This window comes from Dendrobates tinctorius, unplaced genomic scaffold (genome assembly GCF_039654945.1).
Source record: "Dendrobates tinctorius isolate UK_male_01 unplaced genomic scaffold, ASM3965494v1 ptg000045l, whole genome shotgun sequence".
Lineage (NCBI taxonomy): Eukaryota > Metazoa > Chordata > Amphibia > Anura > Dendrobatidae > Dendrobates > Dendrobates tinctorius.
In genome coordinates, this window is record NW_027361713.1 from 12,971,798 (window position 1) to 12,988,864 (window position 17,067).

The 17,067-nt window shown below is 45.3% G+C and overlaps 1 protein-coding gene and 1 pseudogene across 1 annotated transcript in view; one reads left to right on the top strand and one right to left on the bottom strand.

Annotated features, from left to right (window-relative positions):
* The window catches only part of DEF6 (DEF6 guanine nucleotide exchange factor), a 799,533-nt gene that overhangs the window by 291,883 nt on the left and 490,583 nt on the right, over positions 1 to 17,067 (top strand). The window lies entirely within an intron of this gene.
* Positions 4,300 to 16,514, bottom strand: LOC141089317 (cysteine/serine-rich nuclear protein 3 pseudogene; annotated as a pseudogene).

Here is a 17,067-nt window from a genome sequence, read left to right on the forward strand (position 1 = left end):
ACCATCTTAGTAGCCATTTTGAAACTGTTTACTACTCATGTGTGAATTGCACCACACTGTACTGCTTTGGTCCAGTCTATGCAAGATGACATACTGCACCAGTACTCGTAGCTGCTGCCGCAGTCGCTGCCACATGTGCAGAGTGGAATTCCACCGTGCCTCACAGCCCAAAAGACCTCTGTAGCAATGCAAGTCTATGACCCACAGTGACAGTACTTTCTGGAGCAGAGCATCCAGGCTGAGATAGTAGCAGAGAAATTGCTGTACTACCAGGTTGAGGATGTGAGCCATGCAAGGCACATATGTAAGGTTGCCCTGGCATAGGGCCACCACGCTCGCACCATTATCACACATCGCCATCCCTGGCTCCAGGTTCAGTGGAGGCAGCCATTGCTCAAACTTGCACTTGATAACTATCCACAACACTTGAGCTGTGTGACTGCTATCTTCAAGGCATATTTATTTAATCACTTCCTGATTGCAGTGAGCCCTGGCTGTGCAGTACGGAGGTGAGGGGATTCTCTCTGCACTGTTGGAACGTGTGTTTCAAAGGGAGAGGTTGAGGGTGTATGTGAAGACCCTAGAGGAGGTGGAGGAGTCAGAAGCAGTGGAGGAGGTGTTCGATGAACATACCTGAACCACATTGAATTCAATGGAAGGCAAAACCAAACATACAGACAACCCCTTAACGAAGGCCAAAAAGCTTCCCAAAAAGCTCAAATTAGGGGCAGACACCATGAAAACTGGCATCAATTGACCCAGAGTACATATAGTATAATTGCGCAGCATGGATGCTTGGGACAAGGCTTGGATAATAATTTATAGCTGAAACATTGATCACTAACAGGTGGATGAGTGACAGGTGTAGGCAACACACATGAAGGAGTCACAACTTGGAATTCACGAAATGCAAAAGGAGGGGTGCACTACTGTCATATCTGCTTCGATCCATATTTTTGTGTTTGGAGGCAGCCTTGTTTTCAGTCTGTGGCATGATATGCGCACATGTGGCCATTACTATGGCCACCATGATAAACTTTCTGACCAGTGTCATACAGTGCGCGTGTGCTGTTGCTAGGATGTCTGATTATTACTTCCAGCGATACAGCTGTAACGCTGGCGCGTCCACGAGTTCCAGGTGTCTTTGTTGTGCATCGCTCCGCCTCTCTGATCATTGGTACAGGTATTTAAACCTACTCTTTTCAATATTGGACTCACTTCCCCTGATGAAGCCGCTAGTCGCAGCTGCGATACGTGTGGGGCCTGCCTACCACCCCCTTTCTTTAACCCCTTTGGGACTCTTGCTGCTCTGACCTGTATCTGGTGGTTCTAATTTGCTCATTATGCATCCACTGCAACTTTGCAATTTCAGCCATGGTATAACCATTCTTGGGCGTCTTTTGCACTAGGCATTTTCATTCTGTGGTTAGTTCCACATGCTTTAGGGCAGTTAGGATTTATAAATTTTCTTACATTTATTATATGCTTGGTATCAAGTCTGTCTTTCTGCCTTATCTTTGCCTGCAATGTACATGGCTGTCTTGTTATATAGAATTGCATGATATGTGCCTGCTTATGGGTGGCTATGAATAGTCCAATATGGGCCACATCTTAGGTTCAAATTACCTGTTTTTTGGGGGTGTCAGGGTCATTGGTTCTTTGTTTGTATTTTAAATGTTTTTAGCTTATTGTATCCAATATGAAATAAAGGTTTTTTTTTATTGTCTATTGGGATGTGCATACCATCATTAGCCTAGTCTTTTTCTCTCCTTTTTTTACAACTTGGAGTCCAAACATTTCCAAAATTAGGGGCAGACCCAAGAAAAAATGGCATCAATTGACCCACAGTAGAAATGTGAAAATGGCACATCAGCAGTCAGTCATGGGCCATGCATGATGTTTCAGTGTCTGGGCCAGCATTTACCGCTTTGAATTGAAGTTTTAATTAAGATGAGGTGGGTGAGGGCCTTGTGTAAGCCTGCTTTGCTGAGAGCCCTGATACCTCATGCAACAACTCAAACTGGATTTTTGGTCAGCCACTCAGATACCACAAACGTCAGTTTTGTTGAATATTACTGGTTGAAAAATGTAAGGATCGTAACACAGCCAGTAGACTGATAATCAATTCACCCACAGTGGAAATTTGATAATGGCACAGCAGCAGTGAGCCATGGGCCATGCATGAGGTAACAGGGTCTGGACCAGCATTTAGAGGTTTGAATTGAAGCTTAAATTAAGACGACATGGGTATGGGTAAGGGAACATTGTAAGCCTGCTGTGCTGAGAGCCTTAATACCTCATGCAGCAGCTCAAACTGCTTTTCTGCTTGAAAAGTGTTATTGTGTCCAGGACATCCAAGAGTTTTTCCAGAATAGCTATTGTACTCAAGAAAGCAGTCAGGATAGCCAGGAATATCATTATTACTTCAAGATAGAAGTGAGAGAGCTACAGCATCAGACTCATCCCTCTCCCCTCATCTCACTGCATGAGGAAGGTACAGTTCTGGCTAGGTTAAGACAATGTTCGTGAAGAGAATTTATCTGTGAATAGAAATTATCTGTAATGAGGCTTTCATATATGTTGATGAAGCATTGCATGAAAAGAAGTGATTCTATGTGATGAAAAGAATCTTGAATGAAACCCTTGTGATCAACTGCAGCTCAGAACTGTGTCATAGCTGTGTACCTGTAAACCGTTACATCCCCTCTACTGTGAAAAATTATAATTAATGGTCGCCCCGAGTAAGATTTCCCTAGGATTACAAAAAGAACTCATGTTTCCTTTGCATTGCCTTCATATCCTGAGTGGTGTGTATGGAACATTAGTGGCCCGAACGGAGAATATTGAAAGGGAATAAGACTATAATTGAGCAGAGTAATACACAATGAAGAAAAAACGAAAAGACGTCCAATATTCAAATTAAGAACAAATGTTTTTTTTCAAAATACAAGAAACTATAAAAAAGGGGGGTGGTGGGAACAAAATGCCAAAAGAGGGAGCAACAACGCAGGGTATCAATTGCACATATATATATTGCAAATAAGTATAGTGTGGCCAATATAGTATAAATTCATAAAAAATATATGTAGTATTATCCAAAAAAGTAATTAATAAGCCACAAAAATAATGATTTATCATCATTAGTCATTTAGGACAACATTGAATCATTCAGAGATCAACAATGAACTTCTGGAGTGAGTTTGCTGCACTGAAAGTAAAGAGGCCGAATAATATTGCACGCCCCACTTTTCAGTTTTTGAATTTACACAAAAATTTAAAATAACCAATAAATTTCGTTCAACTTCACAATTGTGTCCCACTTGTTGTTGATTCTTCACCAAAAATTTACATTTGGTATCTTTATGTTTGAAGCATGATATGTGGGAAAAGGTGAAAAGTTCCAGGGGGCCAAATACTTTCGCAAGGCACTGTTTATGTCGGCCGCACTACACAGTCTTTACGAAATCGTATGAATCGTCATAGACATAATGTGAAAATAGGGCTTTTAAAACAAAGTTTATCTAAGCATATCACTCTTATACATAACAAAAACTTTGACTGTATAAAGTTCACGCCAATAGAACAAATACCTGTAGCAACGAGAGACAGAAAAGCAGTTCTTAATGCCAAAGAGTCCTATTGGCTATACAGACTTGGCAGTGTACCCTGATGGACTGGATGAGATCTTTGATCTCGTATAGATCAATCAATAGAGTGCCCATTTGTCTTGTTTTTGCCTTCTTTTTTTTAAACTTTTTCAAATTTTTTTATATTTAATTTATTTATTTATTTATTTATTATCTTTAGTATCTGCAGTTCTTCTAGTCTACCGCCTGACTGCTTGACCCAAGAGAAGTGAGGTGTTTACTCAGGCATATGTACAGGTTGTTTTTTTTTTGGGAACATGTCCACTGACATGTGTCATTGCCTAAAATTTACAGATATACTGTTGTAACCCTGAAGGAGGGATGATGTTATATAATATGTGTGCACAACATTCTTTTCTTGGGGATGAAATTACAATATACGTACTTTAACTGCTAAAGAGTTTGATAGATAGCGATTGGTACCTCAGTTATTATAGCCACACCCATTAGCAATAATAATGGGGTATAAATAGCTTACAACAAATTCGTTTTATTATTTACCTGATGAAGGTCTACCTGGCTGAAACATGTTGTGTTTTTTTATAACAAAAATGTTTTAATGTTGTTTTATAATGTCTTTGATAAAATTTTGCATTTTACCTAGCCAATAAGATATCATCTGATTCAACATCAGAGATACTTAGTTCTTTGGCTATATAACCATCTTGCTCCAAATTGGATTAAGGATCCTTAGAAGGAACTTCTTTATTCGCAACATATCAGACTTGTACTCTGTCCTGCTGGTGCATGTGCTGGTCTAAAAAAATATGTGAAATGACTTACAGAAATTGCTTATGCCACTTACACTGCTGCTGGTGCTAATGTTTTTGCATTGCTGATTTGATGTTCCCGGGTTTTAAGCCTACAACTGCAGTGCACACTGTGTGCCTCACTGCTGTCTTGGGAAAAAACAATCTTAAGATTGTCTGCAAGCGTGTTTCGATACTCCAGCATGCGCACATCCCTTTCTAGGGGTAAGAGCATCTTGCAAAATTTCCTCTTGTATTTTGGATCTGTCAGAATGGCAACCCACTAGTCAGCACTACTTTGAATGCCAGCAATATGGGCATTATGTTGCTGATAGTGAAGCAAGAAGGCACTCATGTGTTGGGCGCTTTCATGACGTCCTAGTCCATAGTGTGTTAGAACAAAGGCATGTGAAAAAACATATAGCAGGATGGTTTTTGCATTTAAATAAATTGGTCACGTTCAGCAGAAAAAACGGATCAATCTCACCTCTTCCAGTAGGCCGAGTTCACAACTGTTCAAATATGCGTGGGTTTTCATGTCATAAAACTCCCACACTGGTCTCTCCCAAGCATGCTAATTTCCCGTTTCATGCTTTTCTCCCGATGTATTTCCTCAATGATGATTCATCAGGGGAGTGTGGGGCATCTAATTGATACCCAGGGTGAGCTGCTGTTTACCCTGGGTATTGGTTAGATGCAGGGCTGGACTGGGACTGAAAATCAACCCTTGCACACCAACCAAAGCAGCCCACATGCAAATTTTTTGTTTCATTTTTATTTTATTTTTTTAAAATGTGAGGTGTTGTGAACACTTTTGACCTTGCTTCTGTTTGGGCTCCCTCTGGTGGTTGCTGCTGGTAATGGAGCTGGTCTGGCTGACAGAAGTCAATCACCTGAGGAGGATGATTGGAGGTCAGGTGTTACAGACTGGAGAGATTTAAGTGAGCAACCTTCCCTCAGTTGTTGCCGGTGATTTGGTTTTCTTCCTGAGCATTTTGGAAGTCTGCTTGCCTCCTGCTTTGTCCTGCATCTTTCAGATAAGTTATTTGTCTGCTTGAATCTTTTTGCATTTGATTCTTTTTTTGCTTTCCTCTGATTTCTGCTTTGCTGATGTGAGTTCAGCCTTGTTCCCTGCTGGGACCTGTGCTGGACTCTGTTCCTTATGCCACAGCTCATGTCAGTCTTTTCAGTATTTCTAATCCCCTGTTATAGTGGATAGCACTGCAGCCTTGCAGCACTGGAGTCCTGGGTTCGAATCCCACCAAGGACAACATCTGCAAGGAGTTTGTATGTTCTCCCTGTGTTTGCGTGGGTTTTCTCCGGGTACTCCGGTTTCCTCCCACATTACAAAGACATACTGATAGGGAATTTAGATTGTGAGCCCCATCGGGGACAGCGATGATAATGTGTGCAAACTGTAAAGCGCTGCGGAATATGTTAGCGCTATATAAAAATAAAGATTATTATTTATTATAGCAGTATCTTTTGTTTTGCGTCCAGTTCACATGAGAGTTCTGATTTAGTGAGGGAGAGGTCGTGTGGCCTCAGTATTTTTGCATATAAGACGTGTTGGATTTTTTCATAGGGTTTTTTGTGTGATTGCAGACAGTATCCTTTCCTGTCCTGTTCTATCTAAGCAGTTTGGGCCCCGTCATTTGCTTACTCTATTTTCTGCCTGTGTTTTGTGCCTCATCTTGTCTCACCGGCAATATATGTTCGGGGGCTATCTATTCCTTTGGGGTTCTACTTTGGGGCAGTTTAGCTTTCCCTTTTCTCTCTTTAGGCTTAGTTAATTCTTTGGCTGTGCCCAGGTGTCTAGGGCATTGTAGGTACGTCCCACGGCTAAATCTAGTTGTGTTGTCAGTTTAGGGGTCTGCAATACGCTAAGTTACCAACCTCTCTGGTTATCTGGTTGCCTAGTCTATTCCCCTGCTATCCTCCTCGGTTACCTAATAATAACAATGAGGGTATCTTTTCAGTGGGATTTGGATGTTTTGCCCCCAGCAGTTCTCCCGAGGGTATATTTCACCCCTGCACATTTTGTCCCCAGCGTTTGGCAAAATGATAGGGGCGAAATGTACCTGGGGCGAACTCCTGGGGGCGAAACTTCCTATAACCCTTTTCAATACAACCTTTTCTCTACAGTATGATTAATCAGAAATATCTGGGAATTCTACAGATCCACAGAATCACATTTTCCATAAAACAGACGTCTTTAAAGTAAGGTCCTCCAGGATAAATTCACAAAACATTTTTGGTTGCAGGTTTGAGTGTGGTAATTCTGCTTCATGGTACAGTACTATAATACAATCAAATCCCCTAGTCAGGAAAATTAAGCAAGAACTGTGGATAAAAAAAAGTATTTGCAAACTAAATACTGTATATACTCGTGTATAAGATGACCCCCCTAAATTTGCCACAAAAAACTGGGAAAACTTATTGACTTGCGTATAATCCTAGGGTGGAAAATGAAGCAGCTACTAGTAAATTTCAAAAATAAAAATAGATACCAATAAAAGTAAAATTAATTGAGACATGAGTAGATGAAATGTTTTTGAATATCCATATTGAATCAGGAGCCCCATATAATGCTCCATACAGTTCATGATGGCCCCATAGGATGCTCCATACAAAATACACCCCATATAATGCTACACAAAGGTTATTAATGCCCTCATAAGATGCTCCATAGAATAATATGCCCCATATGCTGCCCCATAAAGGTTATGGCCCCATAAAATATTCCAAAGATTATGCCCCATATGCTGCCCCATAGATAATGCCCCATAAAATGTTCCATAGATTATGCCCCATATGCTGCTCCATAGATTATGCCCCCATATGCTGCCCCATAACATACTCCATAGATTATACCCCCATATGCTGCTCCATAGATTATGCCCCATATGCTGCCCCATAAAATGCTCCATAGTTTATGCCCCCATCTGGTGCACCATAGATTATGCCCCATATGCTACTCCACAAGATGCTCCATATATTATGCCCCATAAGATGCTCTATAGATTATGCCCCATATGCTGCCCCATAAGATGCTCCATAGCTTATGCCCCCATATGCTGCTCCATACATTATGCCCCATAAGATGCTCCATAGATTATGCCCCCATATGCTGCTCCATAGATTATGCCCCATATGCTGCCCCATAAGATGCTCCATATATTATGCTCCATAAAATGCTCAATAGATTATGCCCCATATGCTGCCCCATAAGATGCTCCATAGTTTTTGCCCCCATATGCTGCTCCATAGATTATGCCCATATGCTGCCCCATAAGATGCTCCATAGATTATGCCCTCATATGCTGCTCCATAGATTATGCCCCATATGCTGCCCCATAAAATGCTCCATAGGATATGCTACCATAATATGCTCCATAGTTTATGCCCCCATAAGATGCTCCATAGATTTTGCCCCATATGATGCCGCTGCTACTGCTGCAAATAAAAAAATGACACACTCACCTCTTGTCGCTGGGGGCCCAGTGCCGGTGTCCTGAGCAGGCGGGGACAGGTGCCGGTGTCACCGCTGGCTCAGGAAGCCGGCACTGGCAATATTTACTGATCCTCGCTCCATTGCCAGGTCCCTCTGTCAGTGACATTTAGGCAGAGGGCGCAGAGTGCACTAACTATGTCACCGCGACCTCTGACCTGAACATTACAGACAGAGGATGCGGAGGAGAGGACAGAGCAGCGTGCAGCGATGGACCCGGGACAGGTGAATATAACATATACTTACCCCCTCCTGGCGCGGTCTCTGCAGCCCCGCTTCTCCCGGTCTCAGGCTCCTTTCTTCAGCGGTCCCCCTCATTAAAGTCATAAATATGCGCAAATTCATTACTTTAATGAGCGGTACCACGTGACCGCTGAAGGAAGGAGCCCGAGATCGGGAGAAGCAGGGGGGTTGACCCCCTGGTATATGAGTCACTTATAAGCCGAGAGGGGGACTTTCAGCCCCAAAAAATGGTCTGAAAATCTTGGCTTATACGCGAGTATAAACAGTAAATTTTATTACCATAAAATTGGTATACAAAGCATCACTGCTAATGCAGGCATAAAAGGGCATACATAACAACAATAGCACCTTACATATGAAAAAACAAACCATAATAAATCAGCTCAAGCACAGAAAATTAGTAAAAAAACAACCTTTGTTTAAATTTATAACCCAATATAGGCATTTAACCTCAAGTGAGGAAACAAAGGGTAAAGCGTCCAGTGCTAGAGAAAGTGCACTAGTGCTATACTGCATGTGGGATTAGTCTATTAGCATAAGCATAAAGTGCACACAATGACAGGGATTAGCCTATAAGCATAAGTATAAGGTGCACACAATGATATAAACAAGATAATGTGCTGTAATCAGCTGAAGAAGCTGCAGCGTAACGCGCATAGTGGCAGCAGGCTGGGGCAGCACTCTCTCATACTCTATGTAAGTTTGTGTGATTACATCACCTTATATTGTTTATATCATTGTGTGCACTTTATGCTTATGCCAATAGGCTAATCCCACATGCAGTATAGCACTAGTGCACTTTCTCTAGCACTGGACACTTTACCCTTTGCTTCCTCACTTGAGGTTAAATGCCTATATTGGGTTATAAATTTAAACAAAGGTTGTTTTTTTACTAATTTTCTGTGCTTGAGCTAATTTATTACGGTTTGTTTTTTCATATGTAAGGTGCTATTGTTGTTATTTATTCCCCTTTATGCCTGCATTAGCAGTGATGCTCTGTATATCAATTTTATGGTAATAAAATTTATTTAGTTTGCAAAAACTCTTTTTATCCCCAGTTCTTGCTTAATTTTCCTGACTAGGGAATTTGGTTGTATTATGCTGAATTTTGAGTTGTGCTACACTTTTTGGTTCCTATGATTGGGGAATTTATTTGTGTTTAATGTTACAGTACTATCAAGGTGGATTGCACTAACTTGAATAAACCATAATACAAAGCTACCATTTGTAATTATATTAGCATTGTGGAAAAACAAGTGTTGAGGCATTAACTGTGAGGGTGTCATGTGCTTGTGGGAAAAATGTATTGGTATAATGCTTTATGGTGGCCATTAATGGATTATCGTAGTGGGTGAGAACACTAAGGGGGTTCAATGGGGCAAAATGACTTTGTAAGTGCTATAATACATGTCCCACTCCCTGCCTTTAAGATCTGGGAGATACAGCCTTCTGTGACTGCAGTGTGACCACACTGACATTTTTTAGTTTTGTATGGAGAAACCCCAATTGAGATGTCTACTAGGACTTTCTCCCCCGACATGGATTACGGCGTGTGACACAATGATGGACAGGTATGGTATATTGTTATTTTGTATTTTTTTTTATTACAGAAGAACAGGGGCTTTGGTGGAATTAAGCATTAGGTGAGTATAACTGTGCTTGTTGTTTTTAAATAAAAAAAGTAAAACTGTTTTCTTTTATTTATAATAATAGATTTTTATTTTATATGTATATGGAGGTACTGGTGTATATACAGGTGCTGGGGGCTGGTGTATATACAGGTGCTGAAGCTGGTGTATATACAGGTGATGGGGGCCAGTGTATATACAGGTGCTGGGGGCTGGTGTATATACAGATGCTGGGGGATGGTATATGTACAGGTGCTGAGGCTGGTGTATATACAGGTGCTGGAGCTGGTGTATATACAGGTGCTGGGGGCTGGTGTATATACAGGTGCTGGAGCTGGTGTATATACAGGTGCTGGGGGCTGGTTTATATACAGGTGCTGCAGCTGGTGTATATACAGGTGATTGGGGCTGGTGTATATACAGGTGCTGGTGTATATACAGGTGCTGGGGGCTGGTGTATATACAGGTGCTGGGGGCTGGTGTATATACAGATGCTGGGGGATGGTGTATATACAGGTGCTGAGGCTGGTGTATATACAGGTGCTGGGGGCTGGTGTATATACATGTGCTGGGGGCTGGTGTATATACAGGTGCTGGGGGCTGGTGTATATACAGGTGCCGGGGGCTGGTGTATATACGTGTGCTGGGGGCTGGTGTATATACAGGTGCTGGAGCTGGTGTATATACAGGTGCTGGGGGCTGGTGTATATACAGGTGCTGGGGGCTGGTGTATATACAGGTGCTGGGGGCTGGTGTATATACAGATGCTGGGGGATGGTGTATATACAGGTGCTGAGGCTGGTGTATATACATGTGCTGGGGGCTGGTGTATATACAGGTGCTGGGGGCTGGTGTATATACATGTGCTGGGGGCTGGTGTATATACAGGTGCTGAGGCTGGTGTATAAACAGGTGCTGGGGGCTGGAGCATATACAGGTGCTGGAGCTGGTGTATATACAGGCGCTGGAGGCTGGTGTATATTCAGGTGCTGCAGCTGGTGTATATACAGGTGATGGGGGCTGGTGTATATACAGGTGCTGGTGTATATACATGTGCTGGGGGCTGGTGTATATACAGGTGCTGGTGTATATACAGGTGTTGGGGGCTGGTGTATATACAGGTGCTGGGGGCTGGTGAATATACAGATGCTGGGGGATGGTGTATATACAGGTGCTGAGGCTGGTATATATACAGGTGCTGAGGGCTGGTGTATATACAGGTGCTGGGGGCTGGTGTATATACAGGTGCTGGGGGATGGTGTATATACAGGTGCTGAGGCTGGTGTATATACAGGTGATTGGGGCTGGTGTATATACAGGTGCTGGTGTATATACAGGTGCTGGGGGCTGGTGTATATACAGGTGCTGGGGGCTGGTGTATATACAGATGCTGGGGATGGTGTATATACAGGTGCTGAGGCTGGTGTATATACAGGTGCTGGGGGCTGGTGTATATACAGGTGCTGGGGGCTGGTGTATATACAGGTGCTGGGGGCTGGTGTATATACAGATGCTGGGGGATGGTGTATATACAGGCGCTGGAGGCTGGTGTATATTCAGGTGCTGAGGCTGGTGTATAAACAGGTGCTGGGGGCTGGAGCATATACAGGTGCTGGAGCTGGTGTATATACAGGCGCTGGAGGCTGGTGTATATTCAGGTGCTGCAGCTGGTGTATATACAGGTGATGGGGGCTGGTGTATATACAGGTGCTGGTGTATATACAGGTGCTGGGGGCTGGTGTATATACAGGTGCTGGTGTATATACAGGTGTTGGGGGCTGGTGTATATACAGGTGCTGGGGGCTGGTGCATATACAGATGCTGGGGGATGGTGTATATACAGGTGCTGTGGCTGGTATATATACAGGTGCTGGGGGCTGGTGTATATACAGGTGCTGGGGGCTGGTGTATATACAGGTGCTGGGGGATGGTGTATATACAGGTGCTGGGGGATGGTGTATATACAGGTGCTGAGGCTGGTGTATATACAGGTGATTGGGGCTGGTGTATATACAGGTGCTGGTGTATATACAGGTGCTGGGGGCTGGTGTATATACAGGTGCTGGGGGCTGGTGTATATACAGATGCTGGGGGATGGTGTATATACAGGTGCTGAGGCTGGTGTATATACAGGTGCTGGGGGCTGGTGTATATACAGGTGCTGAGGCTGGTGTATAAACAGGTGCTGGGGGCTGGAGTATATACAGGTGCTGCAGCTGGTGTATATACAGGTGATGGGGGCTGGTGTATATACAGGTGCTGGTGTATATACAGGTGCTGGGGGCTGGTGTATATACAGGTGCTGGTGTGTATACAGGTGTTGGGGGCTGATGTATATACAGGTGCTGGGGGCTGGTGTATATACAGATGCTGGGGGATGGTGTATATACAGGTGCTGAGGCTGGTATATATACAGGTGCTGGGGGCTGGTGTATATACAGGTGCTGGGGGCTGGAGTATATACAGGTGCTGCAGCTGGTGTATATACAGGTGATGGGGGCTGGTGTATATACAGGTGCTGGTGTATATACAGGTGCTGGGGGCTGGTGTATATACAGGTGCTGGTGTATATACAGGTGTTGGGGGCTGGTGTATATACAGGTGCTGGGGGCTGGTGCATATACAGATGCTGGGGGATGGTGTATATACAGGTGCTGGGGGCTGGAGTATATACAGGTGCTGCAGCTGGTGTATATACAGGTGATGGGGGCTGGTGTATATACAGGTGCTGGTGTATATACAGGTGCTGGGGGCTGGTGTATATACAGGTGCTGGTGTATATACAGGTGTTGGGGGCTGGTGTATATACAGGTGCTGGGGGCTGGTGCATATACAGATGCTGGGGGATGGTGTATATACAGGTGCTGAGGCTGGTATATATACAGGTGCTGGGGGCTGGTGTATATACAGGTGCTGGGGGCTGGTGTATATACAGGTGCTGGGGGATGGTGTATATACAGGTGCTGGGGGATGGTGTATATACAGGTGCTGAGGCTGGTGTATATACAGGTGATTGGGGCTGGTGTATATACAGGTGCTGGTGTATATACAGGTGCTGGGGGCTGGTGTATATACAGGTGCTGGGGGCTGGTGTATATACAGATGCTGGGGGATGGTGTATATACAGGTGCTGAGGCTGGTGTATATACAGGTGCTGGGGGCTGGTGCATATACAGATGCTGGGGGATGGTGTATATACAGGTGCTGGGGGCTGGAGTATATACAGGTGCTGCAGCTGGTGTATATACAGGTGATGGGGGCTGGTGTATATACAGGTGCTGGTGTATATACAGGTGCTGGGGGCTGGTGTATATACAGGTGCTGGTGTATATACAGGTGTTGGGGGCTGGTGTATATACAGGTGCTGGGGGCTGGTGCATATACAGATGCTGGGGGATGGTGTATATACAGGTGCTGAGGCTGGTATATATACAGGTGCTGGGGGCTGGTGTATATACAGGTGCTGGGGGCTGGTGTATATACAGGTGCTGGGGGATGGTGTATATACAGGTGCTGGGGGATGGTGTATATACAGGTGCTGAGGCTGGTGTATATACAGGTGATTGGGGCTGGTGTATATACAGGTGCTGGTGTATATACAGGTGCTGGGGGCTGGTGTATATACAGGTGCTGGGGGCTGGTGTATATACAGATGCTGGGGGATGGTGTATATACAGGTGCTGAGGCTGGTGTATATACAGGTGCTGGGGGCTGGTGTATATACAGGTGCTGGGGGCTGGTGTATATACAGGTGCTGAGGCTGGTGTATAAACAGGTGCTGGGGGCTGGAGTATATACAGGTGCTGCAGCTGGTGTATATACAGGTGATGGGGGCTGGTGTATATACAGGTGCTGGTGTATATACAGGTGCTGGGGGCTGGTGTATATACAGGTGCTGGTGTGTATACAGGTGTTGGGGGCTGATGTATATACAGGTGCTGGGGGCTGGTGTATATACAGATGCTGGGGGATGGTGTATATACAGGTGCTGAGGCTGGTATATATACAGGTGCTGGGGGCTGGTGTATATACAGGTGCTGGGGGCTGGTGTATATACAGGTGCTGGGCATGGTGTATATACAGGTGCTGGAGCTGGTGTATATACAGGTGCTGGGGGCTGGTGTATATACAGGTGCTGGGGGCTGGTGTATATACAGGTGCTGCAGCTGGTGTATATACAGGTGATTTGGCTGGTGTATATACAGGTGCTGGTGTATATACAGGTGCTGGGGGCTGGTGTATATACAGGTGCTGGGGGCTGGTGTATATACAGATGCTGAGGGATGATGTATATACAGATGCTGAGGCTGGTGTAAAGTATATACAGGTGCTGGGGGCTGGTGTATATACAGGTGCTGGGGGCTGGTGTATATACAGGTGCTGGGGATGGTGTATATACAGGTGCTAGAGCTGGTTTATATACAGGTGCTGGGTGCTGGTGTATATACAGGTGCTGGGGGCTGGTGCATATACAGGTGCTGGGGGCTGGTGTATATACAGGTGCTGGTGTATATACAGGTCCTGGGGGCTGGTGTATATACAGGTGCTGGGGGCTAGTGTACATACAGGTGCTGGGGGCTGGTGTATATACAGGTGCTGGGCATGGTGTATATACAGGTGCTGGAGCTGGTGTATATACAGGTGCTGGGGGCTGGTGTATATACAGGTGCTGGGGGCTGGTGTATATACAGGTGCTGCAGCTGGTGTATATACAGGTGATTTGGCTGGTGTATATACAGGTGCTGGTATATATACAGGTGCTGGGGGCTGGTGTATATACAGGTGCTGGGGGCTGGTGTATATACAGATGCTGAGGGATGATGTATATACAGATGCTGAGGCTGGTGTAAAGTATATACAGGTGCTGGGGGCTGGTGTATATACAGGTGCTGGGGGCTGGTGTATATACAGGTGCTGGGGATGGTGTATATACAGGTGCTGGAGCTGGTTTATATACAGGTGCTGGGGGCTGGTGTATATACAGGTGCTGGGGGCTGGTGTATATACAGGTGCTGGGGATGGTGTATATACAGGTGCTGGAGCTGGTGTATATACAGGTGCTGGGGGCTGGTGTATATACAGGTGCTGGGGATGGTGTATATACAGGTGCTGGAGCTGGTTTATATACAGGTGCTGGGGGCTGGTGTATATACAGGTGCTGGGGGCTGGTGTATATACAGGTGCTGCAGCTGGTGTATATACAGGTGATGGGGGCTGGTGTATATACAGGTGCTGGTGTATAGTGTACATACAGGTGCTAGTGTACATACAGGTGCTGGGGGCTGGTGTATATACATGTGCTGGAGCTGGTGTATATACAGGTGCTGGGGGCTGGTGTATATACAGGTGCTGGTGTATATACAGGTCCTGGGGGCTGGTGTATATACAGGTGCTGGGGGCTGGTGTATATACAGGTGCTTGGGGGCTGGTGTATATACAGATGCTGGGGGCTGGTGGATATACAGGTGCTGGGGGATGGTGTATATACAGGTGCTGGGGGCTAGTGTATATACATGTGCTGGGGACTGGTGTATATACAGGTGCTGGAGCTGGTGTATATACAGGTGCTGGGGGCTGGTGTATATACAGGTGCTGCAGCTGGTGTATATACAGGTGATGGGGGCTGGTGTATATACAGGTGCTGGTGTATATACAGGTGCTGTAGCTGGTGTATATACAGGTGCTGGGGGCTGGTGTATATACAGGTGCTGGGGGCTAGTGTACATACAGGTGCTGGGGCTGGTGTATATACATGTGCTGGAGCTGGTGTATATACAGGTGCTGGGGGCTGGTGTATATACAGGTGCTGGTGTATATACAGGTCCTGGGGGCTGGTGTATATACAGGTGCTGGGGGCTAGTGTACATACAGGTGCTGGGGGCTGTTTTATATACAGGTGCTGGAGCTGGTGTATATACAGATGCTGGGGGCTGGTCTATATACAGGTGCTGGGGGCTGGTGTATATACAGGTGCTGGGAGCTAGTGTACATACAGGTGCTGGGGGCTGGTGTATATACATGTGCTGGAGCTGGTGTATATACAGGTGCTGGGGGCTGGTGTATATACAGGTCCTGCAGCTGGTGTATATACAGGTGCTGGGGGCTTCCGAATTTCATTAAGTTCATGTTTTTCACTTTTGTCAATCTTCTTCACACCTTTGCGCTTGAGTAATGCCTGTCGTTTTTTGGCAGAGTATACTAGTGGATTGAAACCATCTACAATTTCTGCATTGGTCATGTCAATATCTTCATCACAGATGTCATCTATGCTGAGGTTATTAGCCTTTTCTGACTCTATTGTACCATTCTTTGTAAACATATTCTTTAGAGCCCTGAGCCTTTTTTCTTTTAAATATTGCATGAGTTTCTCCCTACGCCATATCAACTGCTCCGTGGAAAACTCTTCCAACTTGAACTGTCTGCTGTAGCTGTGCCTTTGCCTCATGCCCAGAGTGCATCCGCCATGACTTGGCACACTTGTGAAACCTAGGCATCTTTGGAAATAGAAGACAATCACCCGATCAAACTGAACCTGGTTCTTCTTAGCCCTCTTTGCAGTCTTTAAGATGGATATTGGGATGAAGTCGCTCAGAGGCTGCCTGAGACTGCAGTTAAACTCGTCATCAGACTCCCCTCCAAAAGAAGAAGTGGCAGACGATGACGGGGAAGAAGAGGAAGATGAGTATGTGAAGTCATCTTCCAATGCTTTATATTTGTGCTTCAGTATCCCACTCATAGCTATTGCGTAGGTTTCACAGTCCGTAGCTGTTCTCCTCCGGCGTCAGGCAGCGGGTACTAGATGCAGCGGATGAGAGCGGCTCTCATAGTCCTGAGAGGAGTCAGAGCAGGAGGAGCTGCCACAGATGTGAAGAAGAGGTGTTAAGAAGATTGATAGAGGTGCTGGGGGCTGAGGCCACAGAGCCCAACACCAACTGTATATATATATCACCAAGTAAAGCCCCAGCCCACTGAGCCCAGCACTACCTGTGTATACATCACCAGGTAAAGCCCCAGCCCACTGAGCCCAGCACCACTGCCTGTATATACATCATCACCAGGTAAAGCCCCAGCCCACTGACCCCAGCACCTCCTATATACATATCATCACCAGGTCCAGCACCAGCCCACTGAGCCCAGCACCTCCTTTATATACATCACCAGGTCCAGCACCAGGCCACTGAGCCCAACACCACCTGTATATATATCATCACCAAGTGCACAACCCCAGCCCACTAAGCCCAGCACCACCACCTGTATATATATCACCAGATCCAGCCCCAGCCCACTGA